Consider the following 19821-nt stretch of genomic DNA (forward strand, 5'->3'; position numbering starts at 1 on the left):
TGATTTTCATCATCATACTAAACAATCGCTCCTAGTTGTCTACAGAAATAATAATAATAATAATAATAATAATAATAATAATAATAATAATAATAATAATTTGTGCTATAAATTCAATTTACAACCTTACAATAATCACATTTTTCACATTCCCCGTAAAACTTTGTCTGAAAAATCAGTTAATAGCCATGTTTTAATTTATTAAACAAACTTTGTTATCATTTATTGGTCCCGTGATAAATAATGGCCCAGTAATGAATAAGCAGACGACATTTTTAGAGGATGAGTGGGTATGATTGATGAAAAGGTAATTATTGCAAATAATGATATATATGTATCGTAGAAAAATTCAAAAATCCTTGAAATTGATACCCTAAGCCTGACTATAGTGGGCAACAAGCGGGCGATTTTGGATGTGAACACCCCACCCCAGCGATCGCAGGGCGGGCCAGGGGGGGTTGACGATTACTATTTTTCGCCGTTCAAACTATCAATAATAAAATTTTATTAAATTGACCGTTGAACGATCATAACAATTAAAAAAAAATTATAAACATAATATAAAGACCAAACCAATTCAATCATTTTCATCATTTCAAATACAAACTCAAATATATATAAAACTAAACCAGTTCAACCATTTTCACCATTACATACTTCTTCATCAATACAAAACCTATTTTCATCAAGTTTTTTTTTTCAAAATGGATTCCCCGAACTCTTCCGACATTTGGGATCAACTAATTGAGGATATGAAGAATATTCATCAGATGCTGGTCCAGCAGTCAATAGAGGAGGAGGAAGAGGTCATGAGCGTAATGCGGACCGTCGCCAATAAGATATCGTCTAGCTCTACTAGTTTTTCGTCGCTCCGTAGGCGATTGTATATCCTTCGAGATCGTCTGGATGTGGGCAATCGTTTGATGAAGGACTACTTCAACGACAAACCTAGATTCGATGACGTGACGTTTCAACGTCGTTTTCAGATGTCTAGACGTTTATTTTTGCGCATCGTAGGAGATTTGGAGCGGGAGTATACATATTTTCAACAAAAACCCGACGCAAGAGGATATTTATGATTCACCGCCATCCAAAAGTGTACTTTGGCGCTACACATCCTCCCGTGCGGCAACACGACCGACATCAACGACAAGTATTTAAAGATGGCTGAGAAAACGACGCGAGACTCGTTGGAGAATTTTTGCATCGGTAAAATCTAAATTTTTTAAACGTATTGTGTTAAATTGTTTATATTAATTATTTTTTTAATTTAAATATTTTTTAATAATTTATTTCTATAGGAATAATACAATTATACGATGGTCGTTATCTGAGGATTCCAACTTCAAACGACCTAACTCGCATATACGATGTACACAAAAGCATACATTTTTCCCCGGCATGATCGGGAGTATAGATTGCATGCATTAGGAGTGGGCCAACTGTCCAACTGCATAGCGAGGTCAATACACTCGTAGTAACCATGGAGTACCAACGGTTAGTCTTCAAGCCATTTGTTTGCACGACCTTAGGATTCAGACAACCTACTTCAGCTCCGTTGGGTCCAACAACGACATAAACGTTCTCAAAGTGTCGCCCATGCTATAGTATTACATGAGTCGTGGCATACCGGTCTTACAGTTTTATCCCAATGGTACCTACTATCGTTACGGATACTATTTGGGAGATGGGATATATCCGGAGTATTCGATCATCGTCAAGACGTTTCAAGACCCGATTGAAGAAAAAAGAGAATACTTTAAGAAGAAGCAAGAGTCCGCGTGAAAGGATATAGAGAGGTGTTTCAGGGTTCTAAAAAACGTTGGCATTATGTGAAAAAGCCATGTCATGTATGGTCGATGGCAAAAATTAGCGATGCCATGTAAACGTGTATCATATTGCATAATATGATTTTAGAATTCAAGGGGCAAATCAATATGTCAACACTATATACTGGGGATCGTTCCAGAACAATTCCCTAAACCAACCGAAGAACAACGAACACGAAATATTCAGGAGCTCACATTAAGTGAGATACATAACCAACTTGCGTCGGATTTGGTTCAACACGTTTGGGATTATCGTCTCGTTGATGTCAAAGACGAGGACGAATACGAGAAGGTGGGCGGGGAAGAAGACGAAGATGAAGACGAATAAATTAGTATTTTTATATGTATTTTTTTATTTTATTCTTTGGTATGTTTTTTATTTTGATTTTAATTTATTTTTCTTTTATTTTATTAATTCAATAAATTTTAACAAATTAATGGTTTTTGTATTTGCTTAATTTAATTATAAAAATAAAATAATATAAAAAATGTGACGTGACAAAGGTTGGGCCACAACACCATTACACTCATAAAACAAAACCTCATCATTTGCTGACTGGGCGCTACGTGTAGCCATTCGCCCCCTTTTGTAGCCCCTCCACTAAACATAGCCTAAGACCATCTCCAATGGTAGGCTTATCTTGGTTTAAACCAACCCAAAAACCACCTAAACCATTGAAGTGGTTGGTTCAAACCAAAAATCAAAGTGTGAGGTTTGATTTTTCAAACCATCAAAAACCACCCATTGTGGGTAACACACATCACATCTTTTACCTCCCCCCTCCCTCACACACACACACACACACACACACACACACGTATATATATATATATCCATATTTATATTTATAAATATATTAAAATATTATACATATTTACATAATTTTTATAATTATTTCAAAAATTATGTACTTTTTTGTTTGTCTATTTTTTACGTAACGGCTAGTTTAACAATTAAATTTCTTAACGGTTAGTTTTTTAAATGGCTAGTTTTTTTAACGATTTTATTATTTATTTTACAGAGTTTAATGATTCAGGGATTTATGTAGCAATGAAACTCATCATGCACTTCGAATTGATTGAACAATTGTGGACGGTTAAGAATAACAATAATTAATAGGTTTTATTATTACGTAAAAGTTCCAACTTATCTCTCTTTCATTTTGTTATTTTAAATTATGTCTTTTTTTGTTTATCTATATGTTATATTTTAGTTAATCTGTTTTTTACTATATTTTAATTATTTTGCTATTTATTTAAATATAAATTATAATAATTAAATATCTTATATTAGTGTAAAATTCTTATTTAAAATAAATGTAAAAGTAAGTGATGATGTAAATGTAAAGATTGTCTGAGAATGTGTATTGTTGGAGTAAAAAAAATGTGGTTTTTAAGAAAATTGATGTGGCCGGTTTGAATCATAAACTGTTGGAGATGGTCTAAATAGATATGTTCAACTTAATAAGACTATATGGACACAATGCAATATTGATTGTAGTTGGCCATCTAGTCTAATGGCATGAGATTGATGGTTAAAGTTTAGGATTTAATTAAGATCTCAAGTTGAAAACCAACCTTAAGGCTCACCAAAGTATTGGAGATGGTTAATTTCAAACTTTGTTAAAAATGCAATATTGATTTTCAAAGATTACAAATTTCTTCTTCATTATAACTTTACAAATTATCTTTAAAAATGAAACACCCCCTCCCCCCCTCCAAAAAAGGGGGAATTATTATACGGTCCTATACCGGTGGGGGTATAAACACCCTCATATAGCCCCTCGTATAGAAGGTGTCTGGTGTCCCTTGAATACCCGTTTTATAGCTCACAGAACTAAAAATCATATGAAAACTTCTTACATCATTTATGTACCATTTGTCCCCACATCACATGTAATCTTGTTAAAACAAAACGAACCGTGGGAACATCACATGCAAAGTAATCATGTCCGGCCATATCATGGTTTTTAAGTCCAGTACCAAAAATTAAGCAGCCTGGAAAATAAAACTTATTCAGAAGAAACATAACCAGATACACTCGTAACTTCATAGTCGACCGCCCTAGGATGTCTCTCAACTTCTGCAACCATAGAGATAGGTAGCGGTGATCAAATGAATTAGTTCTGCGAGACCCGACCTGAATCCGATCTGGACACATTTCGTGTGAATTAACGGGTCTGATCGGCTCAGGCCTCACCCACTTTATATAAGGAGCAAATGAGTTAGAATCGCGAGACCCGACCCAAACCGGACCCATTAATGGCATACTTAGGATCCGGGAACAGACCTTATTGTAAATAACCGGGTTTGATAGTTTCGATCTATTTACGTATGAATCAATTGTTTACCGCCTCTTTACCTTTTTAACCGCCTACCACCTCTTTATTTCACATAGTATTTCTATTACTTTTTTTTTACAAAATATATATTTCTACATATTAAAAACACCAAGTTTTAAGATTTCTGATTTTTATTAAATTTGAAATGCATGTATAATCCAATATTTATGCATGTAAAATCATTAAAACTTTATCCATAATTATGAATTTTAAAGTTTAAATTAGAAAATATGTTAGTGTTCTAATTTAGTTAAGTTACGAATAAAATATATATTGTCAATTGTTAGACTGTGTGTAGTGGATGGAGTTTCATAGAGGCGATTTGTGTCATTAGAGCCACACCACCATATGGGTTTTTTCGGTTAAAATGGGTGTAGTGGATAGAGCCCATTCGAATCAGTATCTTATTATTATTTATTATTACTCGTATATTAAAAAAACAAATAATACAAACCAACCAATCAACAAACACCTTATTCCCCCATCCGGCGCTTGGTGGGACACCCCCCCCCACCCCCACCCAAAACAACCCATAACGGCGTAGAGGTGGTTTTCCCAGCGCATGGTCTTATTCATAAGTTTTTTATTCTAAACTTAAATAGTTTGACTTGAATATATGGTGTAAAAAAGTGATGTTAAATTGGGTAAATCTAGGGTTTAATTTCTAGACAGTGTATTTATAGTTGATTGAAAAAATAGAGCTTTAGGTGTGGTTTATATTAAACCCGCGTTTAAAGAGGGCTTCATATTATTTAACGCGGTTTTATAGCTTTAGAAGTGGTTTTTACATAACAAATTTTTATGGGTATTAGAAACCCTTTTTAGACGTGGTTTTGGGTGTGAACCGCATTAAAAAAAGTAATCTCAACCGCGTCTAAAGTTTGTTTTTCTACCGGTGGAGATCGAGCCGAGTTTAAAATATCTTAAGTCCGAACTTCACTTATCGAGCTTGTGTAGCCTTGCAAGCCAAATAATTAGATATTTTAATATATTAGATATTTGTTTAAAGAAAAATTATTATATATATATATATATATATATATACATATATATAGTCATGTTATCATATGATAATCCTTAATGTACAAAAACGTACGCGAATCACGCTCAAGGCAAAAACAAAACGCTCAATGCCAAAATACAAAAACTCTCAAGCCAAAATACAAAAACGCTCAAAAAATCATAATACGCTCAAAACGGGTTTCGTGTAGAAAAGTAAAAGATTGATCGGTTAACCATCTAAATCTGTTTTTCGGTGAATTGACGATTAATTGGGTATGTATTGATGACTCCGAAAAGTTGGGATGTGATTTCATGGATCAATTTCGTGAATATAGGTGTTTTTGTACGTTAAGGATTATTGTATACTATCATTTATCTATATATATAAAGAGCAAAGTTAGAATAAGAAATAGTTTTTTCCTAAGAAGTGTAGGAAGAAACAAATTAAGAAAACTCTTATTAGTTGAAAAACCTTGAAAACTCTTTAGAATAGAATTAAAGTGAATTTTTATTTGATAAAAATAATATTATAATATGTGAAAGTACAAGGACAGATAATATGGGAATGAGATGTTCACATGCTCTCTCCTCTCTCATATGTATCTAGTGGCGGACCCAAAATTTTTTCTCAATGGGGTCCTGTTTTTCCGATGCTTAAAATTTTCAGGTGAGTCATTGTTTGGTTCGGGTCGAGACGAGGTCCCATACTCCCATTTAAGTGTTTTGTTGTGATAACTATTCAGCTTACCTACATGAGTGATGCTAGACTATCGCTATCTAGTAAAAACAATTAAATCAAGTTCCTAATCACCTAAGCAAGCTAGGGTAAGTAGAGTACTGTCGAACACGAAGAGTATGTGGTCAATGTAATCGTGTAAACAATTTCTAATATTATAAAGTATGACTGGTAGTGTTGATCACACAATCAACTAAGTTTGAATTTTAATACTAATGAAACACTTTAACAAATTCAAGCAATTAACAAAAGCAAATCACACCCGCGGTTCAAGTATGCACACAAACAGTAATCTCATGCAACCTAACAGATTAACTATCACTGATTAACACAGACTGACTAACAAACTAAACCTTAGGCACCAACAATCGCCAATCGCTAACCCATGACACTGATTATCAAACAATCCCTACCGGTGTGACTCAAACAAGGGCAATTGCATGCTTCATTGGATTCAACTAGTCAAAACAGTCATATGAGCAATTATTGCAGTAACCGACAAACTAATCGTTCGGATCAAGTAAACCTAAACCGAGTGAATGCACATCAATACTAAACGTAAATCAATACTCATAGATTAATCAATAATAGTTACAAAGTATTCGTTCTTAATACATGAGAAAATTGAAAATGATACAAACTTTATATCCCAGGTATGACTCGAGAGATTTAGCCGAGCCTCGACATCGTGGAATCTTCAATTATGATCAAAAGGAACATGGATATGATCTCGGTATGATTTGGAGTGATGGATCCGTCCTCTCTTTGCTCTAAAAACTGCCTTGAATTGGTTATGGAATGATAGGGTCGTCCAAAGAATAATAACACAAAAACCCTAACATTCCCATCTTCGTTGCCCATCGCGATACGCGATGGGGTCTTCTGAGGTCCATCACGTATCGCGATGGACCAAAGTCAACGATATTAAAATAATAATCCCATCGTGATACGCGATGGGTCTTCAGGCCAACACCAAATGATGTTTTGCATTGTTTTGTGTGTTGGACGTCCTGGGTCTTCATATCGTGCCTCAACATGTCCAAATTAGCTGCTTTAATATCTGAGACCTGAAATGCAATAAACACATATGAAGTATTGAAGTTCACACGATAAACAATTAAAACTTGATGTGCGTAAAGTGGTATATAAATATCTAGCAAATAATGACCAAGCACAACGAGTAATAAAAACCTAGAATACCCTAAACCAAACCACTAGCAACAGGCAAGTGAACCTATCGGGTGTAGAATAGCTATGGGAAGACCGGGAATATCGAACCCTTGAGACACTATTTAATTAACGAGACTAGTTCTAAAAGCTAATTTAAAGTAATAATTAAGAAAATAATATTTTTGGATTTTTATTTATTTTATTTTAAAAGCTAATATTTAATTTAAACTAATTACTTAATTAAATTAAAGTAAACTAAAAAATTAAATTACCGATTTAAAAACTTTAGCAAATTCAAATGAGAGCAAGAGTTACATAGGCAAGGAATCAGAATTGTAACGACTCGGGTTTTTATCGGTTACGAGTAAATGCTACGGGAACTGGGAATCTAAAGGTATGAAGCTCTAGGAAACTTAATGGATCCTTAATCACTCTCAAGGTGTCACCTAAAAGGAAATCTTAGAGATCATGTAAAAACACCGGCTTACTGGTTCACTTGTCAGTTCACCAACTATGATTAATTACCCTAGAAACAGCTAACCCGTCGGTTTCACTATCTCAATGCACCTAAGTACACGGGGTGGTTTTTGAGCATTCTAAACGACACGGGTAAACAGTGAAATTAAGGCAAAAATAGGCAAACCTCATGTCAGATAATTTAACCTAAAACCCTAACAACGCTGACAAACCCGACAACTTATCACCCGTCGGATATTTAAGCTAGTAATAATATATACTTCTAATAATATGCAAAAAATCAGTTTCTATGGTGAATGAGCTCAATAAACCATAAACAAGTTGCAAAGACACAGTAAACAACCCTAACATGCAACCTATAATCAAAAGACATTCAATCAAGTAACATGTGAAACATTCATTCAAGCACAAATCAAAAGTAAATACGCATGAGACCCATCCAATAAAACTAATCAAAACATTTAATTAATCAAAATCCCATAAACAAAACCTGAAAACAGACAAGTCCAAAACAATCAACAAAACATCATCTAAGCCTAGATAACTAAAAGTGTTTAGCCAATAACCATGTTCAAAACAGCCAACAAATAATTATATTCAATAATTGAGTTCATAACTAAAATAATAAATTTAACCCGAACTAAAATTGTGTTTGCTATCTCTTACGAACTGAAGCTTCCCAATAAAATAATAGCTTTTGAAATATTATGTTTGCTTCCTTTGTATCCGCCACACTCCACGAAAATAATAATAGTATTGTGTGTGTTGCGGCTGCTGTGTCTCACCTTCTTTTTCCAAAACCCTCACGTAGGGTATATATATAATATCACAATTATAATAATCTCCTGCCTTCTTTAATTATTTTTCCACCGACCTCTCTAGAAAACATGCGGTCCTTTTGTTCTTGACCTCATCAACTAATGGGCTTTATCATTCATCAAGATGGGCTGCGTTTTAAACAAATTAAATTAGTTGATAGAAGAATACGAAACCCATTATACTCTCCTGTAATGCATTTCCATTATATATATATTAAAAAGTATCATTTGGTTGTGAGAAGAAAATACTATTCATCAATGTACTCCCGTTAAAGCTACTTGTACAATCATTTTAAGCAAGCTTTCATATTTGTTTCATGTGACTTCTAATACGTGGCAAGTCAATTATGACTGGTGAGTTAGACTTTGACTTGGATGACTTCACTAGAAGGGTTGTACATAACGAAGCAAACAAAAGCAACTCTTGCATGGCTAAAAAGGAAAGGCAAGAGTGAGATTGAACCGGTTTTGAAAAATGATTTAGTTACTTTGTTGCATGTCATTTTGTTATTATTCTTATTGTCATTTACAAACTAGAGAACTAACCGTATATTCATCATCGTTAATTCAAAGACCATTTTTGACGTCCCAACGTTGGTTGTTTTTTCATGCATTTAATGTTTCAATGTTGGTTGTTTTTTCACGTCTTTACGTCTCTGCGGCAACACGCGGGAGAAAGAACTAGTTAAGTAATAAAAAGGCATTTTAGCATTAAAAAAATTGATTTACTTTCAAGACCTTTCTTTTTTTTTTCTTTTCATTCTTGATTAAATTAAACGAACTAATAATATTGTTAGAATCTATAACAATAATAACAGTAACATGAGTATTTATTGGATACTAATCACTTTAGCTCATTGTATCAAGTTTAATACAAATACTCCATATTAGCTCATTGTCTTATGAAACCACTAAGATCCGAATGTGAACCAATTGAGAATAATATTCAATATAAACATTGCTCAAAAGTATCTAAAAGTGTAAGAAATATGTATATATTTATATATATATATATATATATATATATATATATATATATATATATATATATATTTTAGGCCATATCAAAACTAGTAAATAAACGAACTTAAATATATACAAATTAACCAACCATCAATGACCAACCAATTTCTTTTTTGTTCCAACCATGATATCCATGGATCAGAAATGCATATTTTTGACCCTTTTTAATGAACAAGTAACAAACCAAGCATTAATAGGCTTTACACTACACTATAGCCAATAGTTAAAGTTGTTAAACCAATCTGGATTAAATGGTCTTAATCTACCACGAACTTCTCCCTTACGGCTATATTTTTTATAACAGGTGTAATTTGTAATTTTGTCAACTTTGCTTGAAATTAACATAGATAAGTGATTCTATGTTAGCAAGTGATGCCATACTTGGTTTATAGGAGCATGCTCTATATATAGGTGTGATAGTTGTTATTTTAAAAATCGTAACTGCTATTGAATTGAATATTAAAAAAAAAAAATGGATTGAAAGAGGCTTGAACACATGACCTAGTAGTTATAAAAGAAGGAAGTTACCATCACACCAAAGTTCACGTTAAAAATTTTGAGTTTCATCTATTAATTATTATGTGGTCCATGAAAATTGTAAGATACCGCCTTTAAGAAATTTTTAAAAAACATTGGTGTCCTGGACCCCGATCCACACCATGTGGGTCCGCCCATGTCTGCACCCATTAATCATTTTAGCATGATAATATGATATACTCTTGTGTATATAAATGTATACATGTAAGTGTAAAAGTGTTTTCGGTGTTCAGTGTTAATATCCGAGACATTCAAGGTCTCGAGTGTGGGTGCCATTTGATGCACAACCATGCATCGTGTAACTGGCACCTGCAAAAGAGTAAAAGAACATAAACTAAACGTCTCAAATTTTGTTCTAAAATAAAACCAAGTTAGAACTATGCAGGTTAGTCTTACCTAATATTGTAGTAGCCTCACCAAACCCAAGGTTATCCTTATAGATGTTAACACTTTGATCATAAGAAGCAAGCATTTCCATGTTCAAAGATATAGCCCTAACTACTGTAGGGAACGCCTTCATTTGCAGTAATCCAATGAAGTGCATGAAATGCATTTGTGTAATTATGACTTTGGGCGGCAAGTAACCCTAAATTTAATCCGCATACGAATCATTTCTAGGTCAGCAGGGCTTCCTACAGAAGCTCAATTGCTCCAGCTGTTAGCCCGCATAAAGCTTTCTGGTATAAAAGCAAAGGTTTTCCATCATTGACCTCAAGTGCTTTGTTTGACAAAATCCTATTGAGCAATTAAAATTTCACATTAATAATTACATGTGATGATGAGAATTAGGGGTGTTCAATATTCAAATTTATTCGAATTGACTAATTCGAATTTTGAAATTTTAAAGCTGGATTCGAATTCGAAATAAATTCGACAAATTCGATTTGATTCGAATTCAGAATAGCTCATTCAAAATTCGATTCGATTCGAAAATGAAGTTCGAATCTATTTGAATTTAGTTAAAAAATATGTTTTAATTTCAAAACCACTATAAATTTGAGTTTTTAAACAATAGAAAGTATAAGAAGGCAATATAGCTAACTTATTATCAACATACTTGCGCACGAAACAGAACATTTACCAAAAAGAAGATCATGAGCAAGATTAGTTGCCTTTTGAAAGTGAATTAAATAAGTACTTGATGTTTTATTTTAATTAGAATTTGGAAATTCGGTAGCTAGTTAATTTATGTAATAACTTACAATTGCATATTCAAGTCTACGATTGGATCAACAGGAGCAATATCAAAAGCCGTTTTCAAACTTTGATTCTGGTAGTATCGGGCAAAGGTGAAGATAAAAGATTAATGAAAACATGAAGAAATTTAACAAGTACAAAGAAAATAAAAAGGATATAGCAAGCAAACCGTGGGCAAAACAATTCAGTTGAGTAGATAACTTGGATGAGGCTCCAGCAGGCTCATGATGCCTTGGCCATGGAAGATGCCAAGAAGCTCCAAGAGATCTTGGACCAGAGGGGGGTGCTTGACCACACTGAGCGTAAGCTAAAGGGCGTCGAAGAGGCTGCAGCCAAAGATGTGTTGCTTGCCAACCTCACAAAGAACGAAGCCGAACGCGCCCGTAATGAAGCTCAAGCTGCCCTCCAGGAGGCTCTGGTTGCCAAGGAATGGCTTCTTCGAGAAGCGTTGTCGCAGGTATGCGCAGCTTCCTAACTTCTAACTTCTTTACGCTTTTCCTTACTCTTGAGTTTTTGACAAACTTCTGTTTTGTAGGTTGTGCATCGGGTGTTCACGAACACATCATATGACGATGCGATGAGCGCAGCCCTCAACGCTTCTCATGAGGATGGGGAAAAGGCTTGCTTCCTGCTTGGTCTAGGGTTTGTTGAACAAGGCATCCCGCCTTCCAACTTCCCTCTTTACAATGTGGATACTGAAGCTGCGTATCACCCAGCAGTGAATCAGTATGCTGCCTTCCCGCATCCGGTGGTGGAGAAGGTGAACGAGATTGCTGCTGCTGATGATGGGCTAGCTATCCTTAAAGCTTTCCTTGAACCGCCACACTCTACTGATGGTGCGGGTCCAAGTGGAAGTGGTCCTGAAGCTTGATCCTTTAGATCCCTTTCCACCATTAGAGTAGATTTTTATTTTTGTATAGCTTCTTTTGTATGCAGGTATGTACCCAGCAATCTTTGTAATATTTGAATTTTGATGGAATAAAGATTATTTGCTAATGCCTTGCCTTTTTATTTCACGCATATTTTGATTTAACTTAGCAATTTCTTTAGTACTTAGATAAGTTAAATTTTCAACGTGGCAGATAATAAGTTAAAGTTTTGCTTCCTCTTTCGTGATTGTGCGGATAAGACCGTCACTTGCACTTAGTAGGATGGCCAAACTTTACCTATATCTGACCTGCGTGGAAGTTTTCCTCATCTTTTCCTTTGAAATTTTCTAAGTGTTTTGAATAAGTTAACCTTTCGACGCGCGGTTGCCAATTGGTCAATGTTCAGTTTCCTTTCATGATTGTGCGGGTAGGACCGTCACTTTCATTTATTGGGATGACTAAACTTTACCTATAGCTGACCTGCGTGAAGGTTTTCCTTAGAAATTTTTACCGTTTTATGTGTTTATGCGGATTTTGCCGCCTTCCACACGCAACGACTTACTTCTTCCCATATTTATGCGGTGAATACCGGCATATCAGCGTGGGAAGTTCATAAGTATAAAGGTAAGGCTATCAACACAATGTGAAAGGAGAATCATTTCCATTAGAAGTGGCTCTAGGCCTTTTCTTTACAAGTTTGGAATTGATCTACATGTAACATTTGCGTAATTGAGCTTCGTTCCATGTTCTTGGGATAGGAGTGCCATCGAGCCTTTCGAGCCGGTATGCGCCTTTTCCCAAAACTTATTTGATAATGTACGGTCCTTCCCAGACCGGTGCCAGTTTTCCTGGGCGCTCTTGGTTTGAAGCCTCGTTGTTACGCAATATGTAGTCTCCTACATTGAAGTTGCAGAGTTTTACCCGCGTGTTGTAGTACTTCTGCATTTGTCGCTTGTAGTTTTCTTCACGCGCTGCGGCTAAGTCTCTGCGCTCCTCGGTTAGCATAAGGTCTAACCGTCTTTCCCCATCATTGTCTTCTGGCTGAATCAAGACCCTTGGTGAGGGTAAACCAATTTCGACTGGGACCATGGCTTCAGTGCCATAAGTGAGGCTGAACGGGGTTTCTCCCGTACTGGCCTTTTTCAGCGTTCTATTTGCCCAAAGGACGTGTGGAACTTCGTCTACCCAGTCGGATCTGTGTTCCAGGAGTCTTTTCTTTATGCCTTCGACGATGCTTTTATTTGCTCTTTCCACCTCACCGTTACCTTGCGGGTGTGCCACTGAGGTAAATGTGTGGGTGACTTGAAGTTCTTCTAACCACTTTTGTAGCTTCTTGTCAGCAAAGTTGGTGCCGTTATCACTCACCAAAGTCTGTGGAAGTCCAAAACGACAAATAATAAATTCCCAAATAAATTTTTTAATATGTTTTGCGGTTGTTTGGGCTAAGGGTTTTGCTTCTATCCACTTGGTGAAGTAGTCGATGGCTACCACTAGGAACTGAACGTTTCCTGCTGCTGTAGGAAATGGGTCTGTCACATCGATGGCCCACTTCTGAAATGGCCATGAAGAGGTGACTGGAACAAGTTCATTCTTCGGGCGATGCGTGTTGGGTGCGTAGAGCTGGCAAGACCTACACTTTCTGATGTATGCCAGCGCATCCATATGCATCCCCGGCCAAAAGTATCCCGCGTTGTTTAGCTTAGCTACAACAGCGCGTGGACCTGCGTGTACTCCACAGATGCCTTCGTGTATTCCCTTAGGAGGTAGTCAGCATCTTGGTTGTCCACGCATCTTAAGAGTGGGCCAAGAAAGTTACGTCTGTAATGGATGTCATCAATGAGTTGATAGTTTAATGCTTTACAACGTATTTTTCTTGCCTGTGTTTTTGACTCTAGTAGTATACCCGCTGCAAGGTAATTTATTATTGGTGTCATCCACGTTTCTGTACCGGTTTGGATGACACAAATTTCCTTGTGCGGGACTGATGGTGCTTCAAGGAGTTCAATGCGGATGTCCTTTCCCAAATGGGTGAAGGCTAATGATGCAAGCTTGCTTAACGCATCCGCAGATTTGTTTTCGCTTCGCTTGACGTGTATGACTTTACAATCATTAAAATCGCGCATAAGGGTTTTTGCTTGTGCAAGGTACAGGGCCATTGTGTCGTTCATGGAATCAACGCAAATTTCCTTGTGTACGTTCCGTTTATCTGATTGGCAACTAACATGGAATCAACGTGGGTTTCCAAGTTTTTCACTCCCATTTTACGCGCAATTCTCAGCCCTGCCAAGAATGCTTCGTACTCGGCTTCGTTATTCGTACTTGGAAAGTCCAGTCGAATAGTGTAAGTGTATTCTTGGCCTGCTGGGTTGGTTAATTTCAACCCTGCGCCTGAACCCTCGTTGCTGGCTGCTCCATCAGTGTAGAGTCGCCAGACATCATTGAAGTCCTGTGCTGGGGAGGGTTGAGCCTCCTCCTGGCACTCTTTCTCCCGCGAAGCGGGGACTTCTGTAATAAAGTCGGCCATGACCTGGCCTTTCATAGCTGGTCTTGGCTTGTACTTTATCGCATATTCCCCCAACTCAATTGCCCATTTGGCTAGACGTCCCGATAATTCGGGTTTGCCTAGAACGTTTGCGAGTTTGAAGTTGGTGAGAATGGTGATTGGGTGACCCTGGAAATATCGTCTCAGTCTGCGTGAAGCTTGTACAAGTGCTAAGACTAATTTTTCCAAGGTGGAGTACCGGGTTTCTACATCTGTTAGGACACGGCTAACATAGTAAATAGGCATCTGGATACCTTTCCGCTCTACTAGCAGGACTGCCCCGGTTGCTCTATCTGTGGCAGAAAGGTATATGATTAATTCCTCCCCCGCTTCTGGTGCTGTGAGCGTTGGGAGTTCGATCAAGCATGACCGAATTTCCTGAAAAGCTGCTTCCGCTTCTGGTGTCCAGCGGAAGTGCGTTTTCTTTAAACAGTTTCTCAATGTTGACACGAATGGGAACGACCTATCCGCATGGTTTGACAAAAAGCGGTTAAGTGCGACTAGGCGTCCATTCAGTGTCTGAGCTTGCTTGATGGTAGTAGGTGATTCCATTTTGATAATGGCTTCGACCTTTTCAGGGTTCGCTCTGAAGCCATCTTTAGTTTGGGTTTAGATGAGACGGATGCGATGCATACCTGGGGGATACCGGTGATCATCGCTACACCTTCAGCAGTTGGCCATCCCATCATGCCGTGGACTGAAGATACCACGGCGTTGAATCTTGCCATCCCGTCTCTCCCGAAGAGAATGTCGTATGTGTGATGTGGCTTCCTCATTACGACGAAGTCCACGTCTTCTGTGCGGGAGTATTTCCCGTCCGTGAGAATGACGGGGAAAGATAGGATACCCAGGGGGGTGTTTGTGCTGCCGTCGAACCCTTCCATTGAGGCGTAAACCGTTTCCAGACGTTCTTTGTCTTCGTCGTCTAGCTTGTCGAAGAACTGCCTGTACATAACCGTTGACGAGGCGCCGTTGTCAGCAAGAGTGCGGGAAGTTATGTAATGCCCCAGCTGGCTTTTGATGACGATAGGGCCTTCCTTGCTGGGTCCTCCTGGCACTCGCGGGAAGCGCACCTCAGCTTCCTTCCATTCGCATGGTTCTATCGTTCGTCTTTTTCTTCCTCTGATGTTGCCATGAACCATGTGGATGCTGATGTCAACGGGCTTTCGTCCATTGCCTTTATACCGGTTATCATTCCTTCCTCCGTTCTTGATTGATGCCACAAGGTGTGCAAGTCTTCCACCCTTGACGAATGTTTCAACAATATCCTTCAAGGATGTACACTCCTCTGTACTGTGACCCTTTGTCCCGTGGAAGTCACAGAATTTGCTCTGATCCGTATTAGGTCGTTGCCGGATCATTGGAGCTTTCGGCCATGGGAGTTTTTCGGTGGCAAATATCTCCGTGACGCTTTTGGTGAGTGGCGTCCACCGGTGTTTTCGGCTTGAAGGGTGCGTGTTATCCCTTCCGCCAACAAGAGGGCGAGAGCTGGATGAGGTGTCAAAGTTTACCCTTGACTGCCAAATACCTAGCTTCCTCTTTTTGTTCTGCCGGGCGATCCGAACATTGTTTTCTCTGGTCCTCTGCGTGTAGAGATGTGTACTCTGTGGAAGGTCCCTACCCAGTTGCTTCTCCGTCTCGGCAAAGCGCTTGGCCGCCGTCATGATGGCATCCCATGTGGATGGAATGCCGTCCTTACCCGTCAACGTGCGGATAAGCTCTGAGTATTCGGCACCCTGGATGAAAGCGGCGCGAACAAGATCTTCACTTATGTCGCCCAGACTCAGCTTTTTGGAGTTGAAGCGAGTGATGAAGTCTAGTAAATATTCATCTTCCTCTCTCACGCAGTTGAGGATCGTCCACTGCTCTTCAGTATATTTCCTCTGTTGACTGAAGTGTTGGCTGAACTTTTGTTGAAAGTCCGCCCAATCATAGATGTGGTGGACCGGTAAACGATCAAACCACGCCCTGGCCACTCCAACCAGCATCATTTGGAACATATAACACCACGTGGGTTCCGTCCAGTTACTGACGGTTGCCCCCGCTATGAATCTGTTCAAGTGATCGTCTGGGTCAGATAGACCATCATAAGTGCCGATGTTGGACATCTGTTTGGCACTTCTCGGGGCGATTGCTTCTGCAATGTCCCTTGCAAACTTGGACTTTCCCGCATTTGCGGCAGTTGGTCTAAAGGTTTTGGAGAAGTCACGTGGGTTTCCTCCCGCGTTCCTTGGTTTGAAGGTTTCTCCAAAATTCCTTCTTGGTTGGAAGTCCGTTTCCTTACGCTTCCCTTTCGCCCTGTGGCGAGGGTTTGCGTCGGTGTCGGATTCCTCCCGATCATTGTCCTAGTACTCGCACTCACTGTTCATGTTGAGCTGTTGTCGAGTATTTCCGAATTCGTCAGCCTGTTGGAGTGAACGCAAGCGTTCATCCAACTCAGCTTGGAACTCTTTCTGACGTGCTTCGGCCCACGCCTTAACTTGATCGAGTGTTTGGCGAGGGAGCCTCGCCTGTTTCTCCAACTAGGCATCAGTGAACCCCAGTGAAATATTGTTTACTGCACTTGCCCCGGCTTGGGTAACCGGGGTAGTGTTCGTAAAATTTGTATAACCGCCGGTGTTCCCCCCAGTAGCTGGGGTTGTGGTTACCGGGGTTTCCTGGTCACTTACTGGCCTTGGGACCGGAGTAACGTTAACCATTTCTTCAGAAATTTTGAAAAAACTGAGAATTAGTTCTAGCTTTTATGCACGGATGGCGCCAATGAAGAAACACTAATAGACCCCGAGCAGATTACGGATAATCTGAGGGTTAAGTAATGTTTCCCACGAGGGTTAGGTCCGGCAAAGAAGGATGTTCTTCAAATGACCTGCAAAACAGACACCGTGAGCTCGTCACTAAGAAGGGGGGGGGTTCCTCCTTGTGACCACCCTCCGGCGTGAGAATCAGACTAGATTACTCTGAATATAAGTGTATATTGAGAGAAATAGCTAGTGAAGGTAAAATACCATATGATAATACCGTTCCAAGGTGTTGGAGTATTTATAGCCGAAGGTAGGTTTCCAAGCAGGTACAGCCAGCTGTATAATAATCCTGTTCTACCAACTACGGGCTACGCACGTGCCATGCTGGTTGGTGGGTAGGCAGCGGCTGATAGTGACCAGGCTGGCTGTGTACTATTCCTTTTCCACCAACTGCAGGCTATGTGCGTGCCACGACATGGGTTGGTGAGTAAGCAGCGGCTAATAGTGACAAACAGTACTAGAGCATGCTCCTCGTACTGTTTGTTGGTGAGCTGTCACCCTGTGATTGGTTCATGGGCTGCTTTGGTCAGATCTTGTCTATTAGTTCCATACCTTGGCAGGTATAGTACAAAAGATCTTCCAGAAGCATACGGACTGGCTCATTTGGGCGGGAGTATTCCCGCCTTGCTCATTCCTTCAGGTGACACTGAATTATTGAGTTAGTGCCTTGTGCGTGTAGCCTTCCATGATGGCTTGTATCCGCAGCTGCGGGGACAGGTGGGGTACTTCACCATTGGGAGGCTTTCCCTGCGGTAACAGCTGGCGTACTGCGCGTAAGGTGAGTCTTGCGGAACCAGTTGGTCCTTGCGCAGACGTCCCTCTTCAAGGTGAGTCTTGCGGGTCCAACTGGGCTCTGCTGGGACCTACCTCTTCAGTAGATAACTTGGATAGCTTCAGCCAAACAACGACTACAAGAAATGAGACACTAAAACAAATGACAATAATTTAAAAAGACCATAAAAATAAATAAATTACTAGTTACCAAAATAGGGGTAATTGATGCCACCTACAACTTTCGTCTCACTTCCGGGATGATCTGCCACCTACAATTTTCGTCTTAGATCCTGCATAACTTAGAATAAATCGGAACCCGCATAAGTTAAACCCAAAAATTAACCAGGGAGATGAACCTAGATGTTTACAATATCACATGCATTTCAAAGAGTTATTCGATCCATTAAACATAACTTCCAAATATAGATGAAAGTGATGTTGACATGTTGTATATCGCCACCAATTGATATCCTTAGACCATGTGTAGTCATAACTCTTCACATTTAGGCATTTTGCGTCATGTGACGCACGGTGACGGAACTAGAACTTTTCAAACGAGGGGTCAGAATAAAATCTTTAATATCCTTACCGAGGCCGAACCTACAATTCGAACTCTCTTTACATCATAAAATTGTGTCGCACAGTTATATATTTTTTATAAAGAACAATTATAATAAAGGTTAAAATGTTAAATCGAATAGAGTAAAATAACATATCTATATTAAAATTAAATAATAAATTTTAGATACATCCTAAAACTATATAAACTATATAATATAATATAATACATAATTAAACATAGAACTTGCGTTGCACTTTAAGTGTATATAATTTAATTTTTTAAAGTTAAATAGATTAACTAAAATAATAACTTTTACATATATCACAGGAAAATTGAGCACACTTTTACATTTACCGAGGAATTAAATATTAGTTTTATCATTTAAGAGCTAACCTCTTTCTCTCTCTCTCTTCACCCTTGTTTATCATCTTCTACAAACCAGAAACTCAAGCACCGTCGGTCGTCCCTGCAACTTTTATCGAAAAGCTTGTCCGATCAAATTATTTTCTCTTCTTTTCAGTGACAGTATTCTAACTACTAACATTTTAAGGGGTCAAACTATAAACAATGATTCCGGTATATATCACTAATAAGTCGGAAATTTGGCCGGTCGGAGGGTCAGCGGACCCCTGACCCCTGTAGTTCCACCCCTGGTGACGCAGTCAGCTTTTCCAAATTTTGAAAAAAGAGGGTGTACTCATAACTCTCCACCCTTGGGCATTTTGCACCACGTTGCACTCAATCACTTTTACATGTTTTGTTTTTTATTTTTTTATTAAAAGTAAACAAATAATAATAATATTTTATTAAATAAATATTACATTAAAATAAAAACAAAAACTACTCGTCTCCATCGTCACCCTCGTCATCGTCTTCATCATCGATCTCGTCTTCGTATTCATCGTTGCCCTCGTTTTGGTTTCATTTTCTCCTGGGAAACATTGATTCATCCAAAGATATTGGACCGAATCCCCCTTAAGTGCGATACGTATTTTTCTTGACCACACGAAATACGCGTTTTCAAGTCTTTGCTCCATACTTGCTGGAGTTTGTGGTGGACCCAAGTTCGGTATGAAAGTTGACATATTGCTCTTCCCTCATCTTCGATGATCATGTTATGCATTATGATACACGCATACATA

Source organism: Bidens hawaiensis, unplaced genomic scaffold (assembly GCF_021521415.1).
Source record: "Bidens hawaiensis isolate Kalapana, Puna unplaced genomic scaffold, B.hawaiensis_p1.1 tig00003356_1, whole genome shotgun sequence".
NCBI lineage: Eukaryota > Viridiplantae > Streptophyta > Magnoliopsida > Asterales > Asteraceae > Bidens > Bidens hawaiensis.